The sequence below is a fragment of the Ranitomeya variabilis genome, chromosome 1, assembly GCF_051348905.1.
Source record: "Ranitomeya variabilis isolate aRanVar5 chromosome 1, aRanVar5.hap1, whole genome shotgun sequence".
NCBI classification, from domain to species: domain Eukaryota; kingdom Metazoa; phylum Chordata; class Amphibia; order Anura; family Dendrobatidae; genus Ranitomeya; species Ranitomeya variabilis.
In genome coordinates, this window is record NC_135232.1 from 197,713,043 (window position 1) to 197,728,550 (window position 15,508).

Below are 15,508 nucleotides of genomic sequence, written 5' to 3' on the forward strand. Positions count from 1 at the left end.
TGACAAATTTCAGTTGGTGGATAATGAATCTATAATATATGAAAGTTTAATTGTAATCATTACATTATGGTAAATAATGAAATTTAACACTATATGCTAATTTTTTGAGAAGGACCTGTATATTAAACATAAAAAACTAAAGTGTAACTGAACACTAGTGTCGGGGAGAACTGAAATTTGAAATCTTTCATCCTGAACATATACAGAGTTCTCTGAATGTAGATTTATAAATATTTACACCTGACTGCAAAGAGAGAAAGATTATTTTTGCAAGAAGCTCATAAGTAATGCATTTTGTACAATGTGACTCAAGAAATTTTGTGACATGAAGCTGCAGCAAGTTATTTTGACTATAGATACATATTAATATTTTGGTGAATATATTAAGGTAATGTCAAATAATACATAGTCAGCAGCAAATATATAACATAGTTTATTGATGTTGCCACAAAATATAATGGCTTGGTTCAAAAGAAAGTTTAGACTGCCTGCATGCAAAGTCGGGAACATTTTATTATATATACACAAATCACATTACAAGAAGGGAATAATTCATATTTTCTATATTAACTGTGCTGTGTGAGTTTAAAAATGTGAATGTATATGGGAAAAGAATCCTAGGCAAACCTTACATGTTCAAGTCATATACATAAAAATGTATCCATTTATCAAACATAATTCCTCGTTATCCAATTATGAACAAACAGACAATTCATAGGGGGAATTTCATCAACTTTTGCGCTGGTACTTATCAATGGAGTTGTGTGCTATGGTCAAGCATGATATTTAATAAAATATACCTCCCTGTGTTTGCATGGGTTTCCTCCGGGTTCTCCGGTTTCCTCCCACATTCCAAAGACTACTGATAGGGAATTTAGATTGTGAGCCCCATTGGGGACAGCAATGATAATGTGTGCAAACTGTAAAGAGCTGTGGAAAATGTTAGCGCTATATAAAAATAAAAATTATTATTATTATATTCTTAAATTTCCTGTAATAAAATTTATTAAGACAGATGCACTTCTTAATAAATTTGTTGCATTTTACTGAAACACAAAATGTGAGACTTGATAAATTCCACATATAAAGTCTCGGCATAATAGATAGTGATGAGCGAGCACTAAAATGCTTGGATGCTCGTTACTCGAACCTAACAATTCCTAATGCTAGGGTGCTCATTTCAAGTAAGGCTAGGTTCACATTGCATTCTGCGCGTCCGTTAAATAGACTTCGTTACACCGCGGCATAGCGTGGTTTAATGTAGTCCGTTAACGCCGCCATTGAATGCAATGTCGGACTCATCGCTAGCGCACGCCCACAATGGGCGTACGCTAGGGATGTGCCATCATTGAGTGACGGACCCTGAGATGCGGGCTGCAGTGTTTCCGGGTCCGTCACTGCTAGCGCAGATAGAGCTAGCAGATGCTCTATCTGTGCTAGCGGGCAGCTATACTGGCACTTGCGTTATATAGCAGCTAGAAGAGTTTTTCCCAATAATAAAACTTAACTTTTACTAGTTAAATATTAAAAATGGACAAACCAAACACATACAATACCAAAACAAGTGCTCATAATGAAAACTGTGCTCTAATAAAAAACTGGTTTGATCTCACCAATTATGGACGAAAGGATCCCCACACTGGTTATGCAAGGTCCGGGGAGGTTCCACAGCAGCAGGGTGGAGTAGAGGATATGGGGACCTTATCCCTAAACCCCTGTCGTGCCCCGGCAGTAACTCCTGTCCTCACAAGGACAGGCCCCAAGTGAGCCCTACTATGGACACCCCCAACAGGAGAAAAGACGCCTCCCTACGCGTTTCCTCTCCAATCCTGGAGATTCATCAGGGGAGTTTTCATCGGCCAAAAGGCCTACTTCTTCAATTAAATGTCCATGAAAAACGAGTATTAGCAGTGGCTAAATACTTCCAGGAGTGAGCAGTCTAGTGTGACCATGTGTCACTGTGTGTGAGTCCTCACAGTGTCCCTTGACACTGTGAGGACACGAGGGTGTAAAAAAAGTGGCCAGGCCTTTGACAGTGTACACCTGCCTGTGCTGTATCTGGTGTGTGTCTCTCTTGCCTCCCCTCCTTGGTTGGGCAAGTATGCCTGCCCCCTGCTGCTAGTGCTGTCTGATGGGAATTGTTTCATCATATTTTCCACAATGACCTTCTGGTATGGCACCATTTTAGTAGACCTCTCCACCTCAGGAAGGATAGATGCAAGCTTTGCCTTGTAGCATGGGGCTAGTAAGGTGAAAAAGCAGTATTTTTTGGCCAAGATGAATATAACGGGATGGTCATGGGAAAGGCAGCTGTACATAAAGTTGACCATATGTGCCAAGTTACCTACAGCTAACACTTCCCTTTCTCCACCATATTGATGACTCTCCATCTTCTCTTTTCCCTCTCTTTCTTCTCATTCCCATCCTCATACTATCCATGCAGGAGAGCCGTGACGAAACTTGTGTGGGTACTAACCTCTGTTGCTCCCCTTTCTTCTCCTTAGCTTCCAGCTACTTATTGTTACCCAATCCGCAATGAGCAGATGAGATGAGGCGGGACTGGATAGTATCTTCCTGTCTCATGTCTTCCTACATCTCCATCTGGCCCGCATGCAAAACCTCATGTTTAATTGTGAGCGGCAACTGTTTAAGTATGCACAAAAGTGGGATCATTGCACTCACTATTGTTTATGGAATCCTTAAAGACTTGGAGACCCACACAAATGTCAGAACACCATGCCCACTCTTCATTTGTTATGTGTGGAGGCTGGCCGTAATAACAAACGGCATGTTGGAACTGGCATTCAAAAATTGGCCTCTGCTGCTCACCAACCATACCTTGCCAGCATGTGCATTCTAAATTACCAGCATGTGGTCACGTTGCACATCAGTCGGTGAGCTGGCATTTGCATGCACTGCTAGTGCACTGCCAGATCAGTGGCAGCTATATCTGTCTTGCTGAAATGGGCACTGATGCAGCAAACCTTGACCATAAGCTCTTTTCAATATGGGTAGGTTTTCAAAAATCGCTACCAAGGTGAGCAGGTGGGCTAAGTATTCCGCCTTCCAGCTGATGTGGATGACGTGTTCTCAGATAATAAAGCAGAAATGGAAGATGACGAGGAGCAGGAACTGGTGTAGGAGGTGGAGAAAACCCTGATAGAAGTAGGGCCAGCAATCTTTGGCATAAGTAGAACATGTGCCAGGGTGGGTCTCGGCCCCGGCTGCCACAATGTTCGCCCTGTGTACCATCAGGAAAATGTTGCATCCCTGGCCACAAGCGCTAGTCTAAGTGTCAATCGTTAAGTGAACATTCCCAGTAAGTGCATTGGTGAGGGCACGGGTGATATTCTGAACAAGTACTGGTGCAAAGCAGGTAAGCCGCATCTGGAAAAATGGGGGCAACTGACCCCTGTGCTTGGACAAGGATTTGGAAGTGCCTGATGACAGTGCATCAGAATGTGCAAGGACAGGTGCAGGAGGACAGGGCAAGAGTCTTCTACGCCAGTGTCATGGACTGGGGATTGGCAAGAACCTAGAACAGGTGAAGAGGCAGTGGTTTCTCCCACTGGCACCAATTGTGGATTCAGGTGATCGGCCCACCAAGTCAGGTGCTTAGATGCCATAAGCCTGATCAAGATGATTGTGGTTAGGCTTTTAGTGGTCAATCGCAGTTCAAATTCACCTCAGTGAAATTGTACCGGTGAACTGAGGTGAACTCACCTCTGCACCGTGAAACTATTTCTCACTTTGCTAGGGAGGATCTCACCGAAGTCACTGCTATTCAACCCTGCTGGGAATGCAGCCTCAGTGACCGTCAGTGACATTGATAATGTTTCCATTTGTCCCTTAGCTGCGTTTGCAGCAGCTCATTCACCAGTGGTTCTCAGCCTGGACAATTGCTGTAATGATTATAAGGGATAACTCAGGAGACTCTTTGCATGGAACAAGACAACTACAGGACACAGTTTTATAAGTGGTAAAGTCTATATTATCACACGGTGATTCAAACAGGTGCAGAGAGAAACTCAAGTCCACAACACTTGGTGTAAATATTAAACGCAGCTTAACAGTCTATAGGAAACTTCAGAGGAAAACGCAATCATGCAGAAAGTCTATGAAGCACAATTATCCTTGAGGATACTTGACACAAATAAGTCCTTGGTAGTCCAAACACAGATAGATGTGCTTATAAGGCAGTTAAAATAACCTGGGTAAAAGTATCAGATTTAAGCAGAGCAGCAACAGCTTACATGTCCAGCAAATGCAGATGGAAACAAACACAAGCAGCCAGATGGCGGATTACTGGAAACCGATGTATGCAGCAGAAACTCAGAGCTGAGTAGCAGGATCTCCACACAGGTTCACAGGAGCAGGTGCAGGTGCAGATGCAGGTGCAAAGCAAGGGAGTCGTCAGGAGCTGGATGCAAGGCAGAATACTCTAGCATGGACTGAAGGCTGGGGTGGAGTTTTATAGCAGGAGCACACAGTGCACATGAGACCAAAGATGCCATCTTGGAAAAGGGCAGTAATGCACAAAAGGTAAAAAATATTCAGAGTCCTGACATTGCACCTGTTTGAATCACCGTGTGATAATATAGACTTTACCACTTATAAAACTGTGTCCTGTAGTTGTCTTGTTCCACGCAAAGAGTTTCCTGAGTTATCCCTTATAATCATTACAGGATACTCTAGCCTCAAAAGAGGAGACTGCTGGAACAATGACTGCAGAAAGCAGACTAGAGCAGGTGTTCTCCATAATTAGATCACTGCAGAAAGATGTGGAAGGTCTGCAAAAGAAGTTTGGAAGCTTAGAACACAATCAACAAGTGTTTGGACAAACTTTGCAGGACTTAAGCACCCGCATGGCAGTCCAGGAAAACAAACTTGCGTAGGCACTCGTTGATGAATACTCCCACCAGCCGCTCCTGCGCTCACTGTTGTTAGCAGCAGCAGGCATTGGTTGATGGGAGCAGTTGTCCCATAAGCTGATGCCAATGATCAGTGGTAAACTTTATACATCCGATCACAGCTACTGGCTCACGATAACTTTTGACAGCGTGGGAACCACGGCTATCTGACCAGCTGTGATGATTTTACCGCCAATCAGAAGCAGTGTCATGCACATGACAGCATGGCAAACACTGGTTGTTCAGGCCCCCATTCAGGTGAATGGGGTTTGGGTTTGAGTTCAGGTTTGGTTATTGTTCTGGTACCCGAACCCAAACATTTTTGTAACTTTTCGTCGAAGCCGCAAGACCCAAACATCCAGCTGTCCACCCATCTCTACTTATATCTCTAAGTTTTTAAGAAAAGTGACAATTATTAGCACTAAGTTTAACTCTTTACCTCACCCAGACCACTGTCTTAATATATCTATGGTGCTTTGATGAGGTACAGTCTGCGACTTGGCAGTCTGTAGTGTGCATTCAATGATAGCTCTAACACATAACATCCACTTTCATAGGTGCTGAGATAACATCACATGTACTGCCATGTATTGGGATTGCCTGGTCATTCTGAAGCTTCATATGTGGTTACATTTAGTTTGAAAAGTCACAAATAGTAATATTTGCATTATAGTCTAATAATTTCCGCAGGTTTTACTCAAGAAACTCTAATCCGACACTATGCACAGAAAAGCCTTTAATATTTCATTAAGTTAATTTTACTACTGCATACACTAACCTTGACTAATTAAAGTAAAGGCTTATACATCATGTTTATTTTTTGTAAAAGCATTTGAGTGAATTGTATAGATCTTCGACTAGAAATGCAATTCAGTCCATTAATGCTAATTTCACATGTTATTATGACTTGGAGGTAGCACTCCAGCACAATAATATTATAAATGAACCCCCTAAAGCCATATGACCACTTCCAGTCACCTTCACAAAAGTAATGCTGATCCTTAGAAGACAAATGCAGCTTTTATTATATGGTATTTAATAATGCATGTTTAATAAAGGATTTGTTAAAATGTTAATTTAATTATTAATTAACAACAACAATTGAGATGTGTGAAGAACGGTCTTGAGAGGCAAATAAATTATAGATAAGTTGAAGAAAACTCTTCAGTCAGTGTATTTAAGTCAGCAGTTTTATATCATTAGCTCTATCTGTCATTCAATATCTGCCCTAGCAGCGAGTATTATGGCTCTTTGGCTTGTATGTAATAAATCAGTGTATTTCACTAAAATTGATCTGAGTAAAGACGTTAATAATATTACACTATTATGTATTTTACATGTTTATAGCTGAATCAACAACTTGTAGCAGGTGTGTTGACAATACGAAAGATGTACAAAGGCATACATATTAAATGGCTGCCAATCCAGTAGTGTATACATAACAGTCATAGATAATGAGGGAATTCTATAACTATGGGAAACATAAGAGATGATGCCAATAATCTTTGACCTGGAAAGACAAACAATACCTAAAATAAAAAATGTCAGCACATAATTGACTTCAAAAGCCACATTCAGTAGGTTGATGCACCCTCAATACCTTAATGGACAGCTCAGAACTTTCCAAGCCACACACAGATACTCAGCTCACACCTACTACTTTGATAAATAGCTCTGGACTTCTCAAGCCACACAAGTGTGCTTGGTGCACACAGGTGCTCAGTTCACCTCCACTACGTTGGTGGACAGCTCTGGGCTTCTAAAGCCATTCACAGGTGCTCAGTGCACCTCCACTACCTTAATGGACAGCTATGGGCTTCTTAAGCCACACACAAGTGCTTGAAGCACCCCACCACCTTGATGTACAGCGCTGGCCTTCTCAAACCAAACACAGCTGCTCTGTGGACCCCCAATACCTTGATGGACAGCTCTGGATTTACAAGAAGAAGTGGAGGTCAGTGATGGATGGAAATCAAGTGGTGGAGAAGGTGCAATATCCATGGCCCCTTCCCAGACTGAAAATACCAGCCCCCAGCTGTCTGCTTTAGCTTGACTGGTTATCAAAAATGGGAGGGACCCCACACCATTTTTTTAAAATTCCTTATTTAAATAATTCTAAAAAATTTAATGGGAACCCTTCCATTTTTGAAAAACAGACAAGATAAAGCTGACAGCTGCGGGCTGCAGCCTGCAGCTGTCATCTTTACCTGCACTGGTTTTGAAAAATAAAGGAGACCTCACATCTTTTTTATTATTTTACATAGTGTACTGGTCAATCACAGCCATGCAAATACTTGTTTTTCTAACAGGTGATACATAACCACAGCAATGGATTACTTTAAAAAGTTCTATGGAGAAAAGGGTTGCCAACCATTTAAAAACTCCTGCAGAGTCCATAAAAAAATGTGATGCCGCTTTGAATTTTTTGAAGCTTCAGAAAGTTGAACAAAATACTATGACTTTAATTATAATTATATTACAGTTATTATTTATTTATTTATATAGCACCATTCATTCCATGGTGATGTATGTGAGAAAGAGGTTACATACAGATTTATGGATATCATTTACAGTAAACAAATTTACAATGACAGACTGGTACAGAGGGGAGAAGACACTGTCCTTGTGGACATACATTCTACGGTTCATAGTGAATATAGCTAAATTCTTCATTATAGATGAGTGAACCTTTTAAGGCTTGGTTTGGATCGGATTGACGAACGTCACGGTGTTGGCTGAACAGTTTGCAGAACATATCTGAACCCCATTGAATTCAATGGGAGGCAAAACCAAATGGATAGACAAAATCTTCAGGGAGGCCAAAAGCTGCCAAAACACCTAAAATTAGGGGCAGACACCAGGGAAAGTGGCATCAATTGACCAAGAATACAAAGAGCATAATTGTGCAGCATAAATGCAAGGGACAGGGCCTGGAACATGGCGTTTCTAACCTAAACCCTGATCAGTAACAGGTGTATGGCCATAACTGTTAGAGTTCCTCAATAACACATTACGATATGCTGTGACCAGTTCCTTGTTAGATATAAGCCCCGTCCGACAACAAGCTTCTATCGGGTAAGAAACCAACCCCGGGGGTAGAGTGTAATAACCAACCGAGCGTGCGGACGTGGGGATTCGTGAATTAACATAAAAGAGCAGCCCAAGATTAATTCTATAATTAATCACCGAAAGGCGCACTAGAAAGGCACAGGTATATATTATTCAAGAACAAATATACAAGTATATAGTCAGGAGTGTAGTACAAGGGTAGGATACAAGTAGATTACAATTAACATGCTATGTAACATGCGACCACAGGGAGGAGCTAATGAATCACAGGTCCAAATCTTTACTACGTAATTCTCTGACCGTGTCAGCTAACATGCCTCCTGCTAGAAGAAAAAACTGAGTCCAAAATGAGGGGCTCCTATTATCCCATAGGCTACTCCTCTAACATGCTGCGCCAACCCCTGCGCGGTGCAGCCTCTCTCCTCCCATACATGAGAGTGTGGTTTTCCAGCTAGAACCGTGGAAGCCCATAACTATCCGCCCGATGCTCTAAATGGGATGGCAGCAGTGACACTGGGTTCTGCAGGATTTTATCTGTGCAGGGAAACCAAATATGGCTACCATACTTAATTCCTGTAATTCCTGGCAGCTATGCTTTATAACTCAATAACACAGAGTTCTAGAGGTGGCTGTGGGGAAAGGAATGCAGATTCTGATTATGTGCTCGGCTAGGTTCAGAGATATTGCATTCTTTTATTATAGGTCATTTTCTAGATTCAATATCTCAGCGCCTTGTGCTATTGAGCTGGGAGTCTGCAGCGCCAATATGTCTGACTCCAAAAAAGGAAGCCAGTTGGCTGGTAACTGCATACCCCTGTGATAATTGCTGGGGGGGACACAAGGTCTATGCCTTTTGGCCCCCCTGGAGAGAGTTTCAAAGGCCTTTTTGCTTGAGCTTATTGGAAGAAAATTTGTCTGCTTTGTCCAAGGAAGTGCCTTTGCTGGAAAATGAGGTCCCATTGTTTGGTGTGTATTTGACTTCCCTTTTGGCCTGGGGGGAATGCCAAAGGTGGGGTGCTGTGTTTGGAGCAAGTATTTTGGGACAAACTGTATCTGATAGGGAATTTCATCAGATATCAAAATAATATCAATTAGATATTGTTTTCTCATATCTCACACCTCCCCCCTTTAGAGTGCACTAGGGGGCATCACATTCCTGTGTTCACCGAGCACACTCCCGCAATCTCTCCTTGCTGGGATAGCCCATCAGCATTACCATGGTCATGGCCCCTTTTGAGGCAAATGGAGAAGTGGTACTGATGGAGCACCACGCTCCAACACAGCAACTTTCCATATATCCCGGAGACCGTGTGTAACCAGCTGAGGAGGTTGTGGTTCATCTCCACAACAAAGGGATTCCTGTATCAATATGGCTGCAGATGCTGCAGGGCCCGCACAATTGCCAGGCACTTTTCCATCATGAAGTAGGCCACCTCTCTTGGCAATGGCTTCCTGCTCAGGTACACAATGGGATGCTCCTGGCCCGCTCTGTTGACTTGGCAAGAGCAAGCAGTCTTGAGCGCCTGAAAAGTGGTCTCACAGGTGACTGACCACTCTACCACAAGAGGCAGCTTTTTCTTGTTGAGGTCTGTTAGGGGCTTGGCCAGGGTACTATAGTGTGGAACAAACCTCCTACAGTACCCAGCAGTACCCAGGAAAGACATCACCTGTTTCTTGGTGCTGGGGGTGGGCCAGGATGCGATGGCATCCACTTTCCCAGGTTCTGGTTTCAGAACCACCTGGCCTACCCGATGACCCAGGTAGAGGATCTCGCTCATGAACAGCTGGCACTTTTCCAGCTTGATGGTCAAACCGGCCCAGTGGATCCCCCTAAGCACCTGCATCAGGTGCTCTAGGTGATCCTCCCATGTGGGATTTGAAGATGGTGATATCATCCAGGTAAGCAGCCGCATACCCTTCAAGTCCCTGAAGCAGCACATTGACCATCCGCTGAAAAGTGGCACGGGCATTCTTCATGCTGAATGGCATCACGGTGGACTTGTACAGTCCAAATGGGGTGATGAAGGCAGAGCGCTCCCAGGCCTCATGGATCAGAGGGATCTGCCAATATCCCTGGCTCAGATTCTTGATGGTCAGGTACTTAGCCCCGGCCAACTGTTCAAGCACGTCATCGATGCGTGGCATAAAGAACGCATCAGTGACCGTGACAGCATTGAGCCCCTGGTAGTCCTTTTTGGGGACAAGGACTACGGATGATGCCCATGCGCTGTTGGATGCATGGATCACCCCCAGCTTCAGCATCTTGGCAATCTCCTGGTGCATCTGCTGCCACACCTCGAGAGAGACCGATATGCTGACCGCTGTATCGTGGGGTGATCCCCTGTGCCCAAGTGATATACAAACACCTCAGTCCTTCTGGGAAGGCTGCTGAACAGCTCCTGGAAGGGGCGTAGCATAACCGCTATCTGGGACCATTGGTCCTCAGAGAGCTGGTGGCCAACCTTTACATTCTCAATGGATCCGCTTGCCTTGGCTTGGGTGAGCAGATCCAGGAGGGTTTCTGCCTCCCCCTCCTCGGGAAGTTTTCACACAGGATGGGCACAGAGCTCTTACTCATGATGCACCTTCATCATGTTCACATGGAAGGCCTTCCTCCTTCCATGGGCATGGTCTAGGGTGACCAGGTATGTGACATCATTGAGCTGCTGGTGCACGAGGTATGGGCCCTCCCAGGCTGCCTGAAGCTTGTCCTACGGCACGTGGATCAGTACCCACACTTTCTGACCCACCTGGTAGGTCCTTTCTCAAGCATTCCGGTCATACCAGCGCTTCTGGTCAGCTTGGGCCTGAGCCATATTGTCTTGCACCAACTGTGACAATACCATCATTTTGTCCCAGAAGCCCATAATGTACTCAATGACTGACACTCCAGGGGTGGCCAAGTCCCCTTCCCATGCCTCTTTTACCAGAGCAAGGGGCCCTCGTACACATCACAAAGACAGGAGCTCGAAGGGGTGAACCCTGTTGAGGCCTGTGGAGCCTCCCAGTAGGCAAAAAGTAGGTATGGGATCTCCAGTAAAGCGGTGGCCACCTTGTTGGCCCGAATGGATGGAAAGGCTACCGTTATCGAGTATGGGGTGGCATAATCTGTTACCATCAGTATGAAGCATATCCCAGAGTGGATGGGAATGGACAGCAGTCCAATGAGATCCTGAGCCAGCCTCCATAAAGGCTCTTCAATAATGGGTAATGGCACCAATGGGGTGTTGCCATGTCTTCCCCACTCTCTTACTGGTGTCACACAAATGACAGTAGGCCTTGGTCTTAGCGATCCCTAAGTGTCAGCCATCGGAACCTCATGTGCGATCCGCAACAACTTCGCCCAGAACGGATATGGTGCCACTAACTGTCAGTCCCTAGTCCATGCCTCTGGTGACTCTTGCTGAATCAACACCTGGTACAGCCGTCCCTGGTCCCATACACCCGCTCGAGGTCTGAGTTCGTATAAGGCTGTGCCTCCTGCTTCTTAAGAGTTTTCAGGCTGTCATCGGCTTCCAACGCCACCTGAAACCCCTGACTAGACATGGCCAGAAAAGACAAAACTGTCACGTCTTCTGTCAGTTCCCAGGGACCCGTCTCAAGGTCTCCTTCTGGCTCAGATGCTACTTGATTGGAAGGGGGAAGTCCATCGGACCTCTGTGAGACTCCTTTGGCTCCTGCACTCCCACTCCTGGTGACAGCGGCCATGACCACTGTAAGCCTGGGTAGTGCCTTCCTCCCCTCGGCTTCCACACAAGTCGCTGAGTCAGGTTGACCAACCGGGTCTCCTGGCATCCTGGTGTGGGAACCTCCTGTGCTGGGGCCTTACCTCTCCTTTGAAAGTCCCAGCCCCATTGGTACATTCCTCTTCCTGCAGCTGAGCAGAACCCAGCAGTCTGGACTCATCTAAGGGCCCCACAATCTGTGCGGAAGCCCCTCCCACCAACTCTAGTTATGGCCTTGCAGCTACCTGCCCCCTACCTCTCCCTCCAGAGCACACTCTCATCACACCTGCGGTCATTCTCACACCTTCCTGTGTCTTCTCACTTGCAAGTATGAAGTCCTGGGGGACACCATCTCAGGCCACACAAGGGTCATCTCGGCGCCGGTGTCCCACAGTGCCATAGCTGCGGTGTGGTTTATGGTAACGGGCTGGAAATTTTCATGGCCCTTTACCAGTCTGAGAATACCAGCCCTCAGCTGTCTGCTGTAGTGTCTGCTGTAGCTTGGTTGATTGTCAAAAATGGAGGGGACCCAGATCAGTGGGCCAAGTAACTGATCCCCCTTTTGAGGGGTAAGTCCCTGGACATCCTGGGGTACTTAACTGCTGTGGCAAAGCAGGACTATGAGATCAGCGTCACTTCAGAGTCTTACCGTAGGAAGTTCCGGAGCCTGCAAAAAGGCCCCAAGGACACCTGGTCCAACCAAATGCAAGCCCTCCTGCGAACTGCAGAGCACTGTATCTAGGGTTTGGAGCTCACCACTGGTCAGGAGTTCCAGTAGGCATTTGTCACAAGCAATTCTTGTGGAACTGCCCAGAGGACCTCCAGCAGTACCTCCTTGACCTGAAACCAAAGGGGGCCACTGCTACAGCCACCCTGGCAGATGACTATGCCAAAAACTGGGCCCCTGAAGCCAAATGGGCTGCCCAGAGCACCTGGGCAGGGGGTAAGACTCATCCTGCCCCTGTTTCCCCAGCCCCTAGAATGCAAGGGGTGCCCAGGTCAGGGGTAGAACCCAGAAGGTGTCACCTCTTCAACCAATGTGGACACTTCAGGGCCGTGTGTCCCCAGTGCTCCAAGGCCCCATCCTCATTCCCAAAACCGTCACTTGTCATGTGTGTCACCCACCAGCCTTAAAATAGCAGTCACCACAGAAAAGGCACATCTTTTAGATGTGCCAGTTCTGGCACTATGCCTGGCTCAACCCACTTGCCCTGTGGCGGTGGTAAGTGGGGTTCATACTGTATCTGTCGGGTTGATGTCACCTTTGTATTGTTTAGTGACATCAAGCCCACAGCTTAGTAATGGAGAGGTATCTTACAGACGCCATTAGAGATGGGAGGACACCTGGATGTTCGGGTCCAGCGGTTCGGCTGAACAGTTACAAAATGTTCAGGTTTAGGTTCCAGAACAGCACCCGACTCGAACCCGGAACCCATTCACTTGAATGGGGGACCCGAACATCAAGGGTTTGCAGAGTTGTCATGTGCATGACAGCGCAGCAAACATCACTTCTGATCGGCGGTGAAATCATCCCCGATGATCAGAGAGCCGCAGGATCCCACACTGTCAAAAGACAGCGTGAGCGCTCAGCTGTTATTGGAGGTATAAAGTTTATCTCCAGTCACTGGTGTCAGCTGATGTGACAACTGCTCCCATCATCTTACACTTGCTGCCGCTAATAATGGTGAGTGCAGGAGCGGTGGGTGGAAGCATTCCATCAGCTGTCAGCTTCAGCAAGACTAGTTATCAAGGTGCGACTGTCCAGGCTGAAAACCACTGATGAATGAGCTGCTGCAAGTGCTTTGTCAGTGATTAGCGATGATGTCATCTAGGCTACCACGGCCACTGAGTTAGCATTCCCAACTTGGACCCTGAACTGCAGTGATCACTGCTAGCACAATGAGTAAAAGTCACACGGTGCAGAGGTCAGTTCACCATGAGAAATTTCTTCTGGTGAACTCATGGCTGAATCGGCAGCTTTTTCTCACTGTGCAAGCGTTGTTCTCACCGAGGTCACTGCAGTTCTATGGCCTGACTGGGAACGCATCCTCAGTGACCGGGAGTAACCTTGATGATGTCACCGTTGGTCACTGATGCTGCGCTTGCAGCAGCTCATTCCCCAGTGGTTTTCAGCCTGAATGGTGGCTTCTTGACACCATCCAGGTAGAAAACTGTTTATTTCCAGCTATAGATTATGGCGTGGGACAGAACGACGAACAGGTTAGGGATATTGCTGTTGATTTATTTTTCTTTTATTACAGGAAGCAAGGGATTCAATGGAATGGGTGATAGTTGAGTACAACTATGTTTGTTGTGTTTTTAAATAAAAAAGGAAAAGTGTATTTTGCTTTATTTCAAATAAAATACCTTTACTGGGTGGCTGCGGGCTGCTATTTTTAGGCTGGGAGGCCATGCCAATGGCACCTTACCAGCCTGAGAACACCAGCCCCCCGTTGTCCGCTTTAGCTTTGTTGGTTGTCAAAAATAAGGAGGATCAGATGTGTTTTTTAAATTATTTATTTAAATAATTAAAAAAATCAGAGTGGGGACCCCTCTATTCTTGATATCCAGCCTTTCTGAAGCTGACAGCTGAGTGTTGCAGCCTCCAGCTGTGAGTTTTGCCTGGATTTTTATAAAAAATACAGGGGAACTGACAGGTTGGGTGAGCGTTGGCACCAGCTGATGAATACTCCCACCAGCCGCCACCTGCTGTCGCTGTTATAAGCGGCATAGGCTGATGAGAGTAGTAGTCACATCAGCTGACCCCAGTGACTGGAGGTAAATTTTTTACTTCCAGTCACACCCGGTGTTTGGGGAGCAAACCCAAGCAGTAACACAGAATTAATGGTGAAGTCCATGTTTGGTGTCCATGCCTGAACAGTAGGTGTTCAGTATGGACGCCGAACTTTACTGTTTAAGTTTGCTCATCTCTACCAGGGGCATGACATCTTGGTGACTGGGTACTGGGTGATTTTGGAGACTGTGGGGAAAGGTGGGAAAGGTGGGAAAGGGTCATACCAACTAGCCTTGGAATACCCAAGACTTGCAGGGCGCTTTGGAATGAAGAACGAAACCACTACACACCAGAGGATGGAGAACTAAACTACTAGACAACATGGGTTCGAGAACTAAACTGCTAAACACCAGGGGTTGGATATCTAAACCACTACACACCAAGGGATGGTGAACTAAACCATTAGACACCAAGGGATGAAGAATTAAACCACTACACACCAGAAGATATAGAAGTAAATTGCTAGACAACAGGGTTTGGAGAACTAAACACTACGCACCGAGGGATGGTGAACTAAATCACTAGACCACAAGTCTTGGAAATCTCAGGCTTGGGGGACAAACCTCTGCATCTAATACTTCCTCCAAAGCTTCTGCCTCCTCTACCTCCTCTAGTGCACGTTCCAACAGTACAGAGAGAATTTCCTCCACCTCCGTACTGCAAGGCCAGGGCTCACCGCAATCTGGCAGTGTTAAAATTAATATGCATTGGAGATCACAGTCACACAGCTCAAGAGTTATGGACAGCTATCCAGACTGAGTTTGAGAAATGGCTGTCTGTCATGATCTCAATGGCAAGAGAACATAGCATAAGCATATATAGGAACTAGCTCTTGGAAGATGGGAACTGAGCTGACCATGAACTAAACCTAACGCACAACTAGCAGTGGCCGGGTAGCATGCCTACGTTGATTCTAGATGCCCAGCACCAGCCGGAGGACTAAATAATGCTAGCAGAGGAAAATATCAGTCCTAGCTCACCTCTAGAGAAATACCCCGAAAGGAGACAGA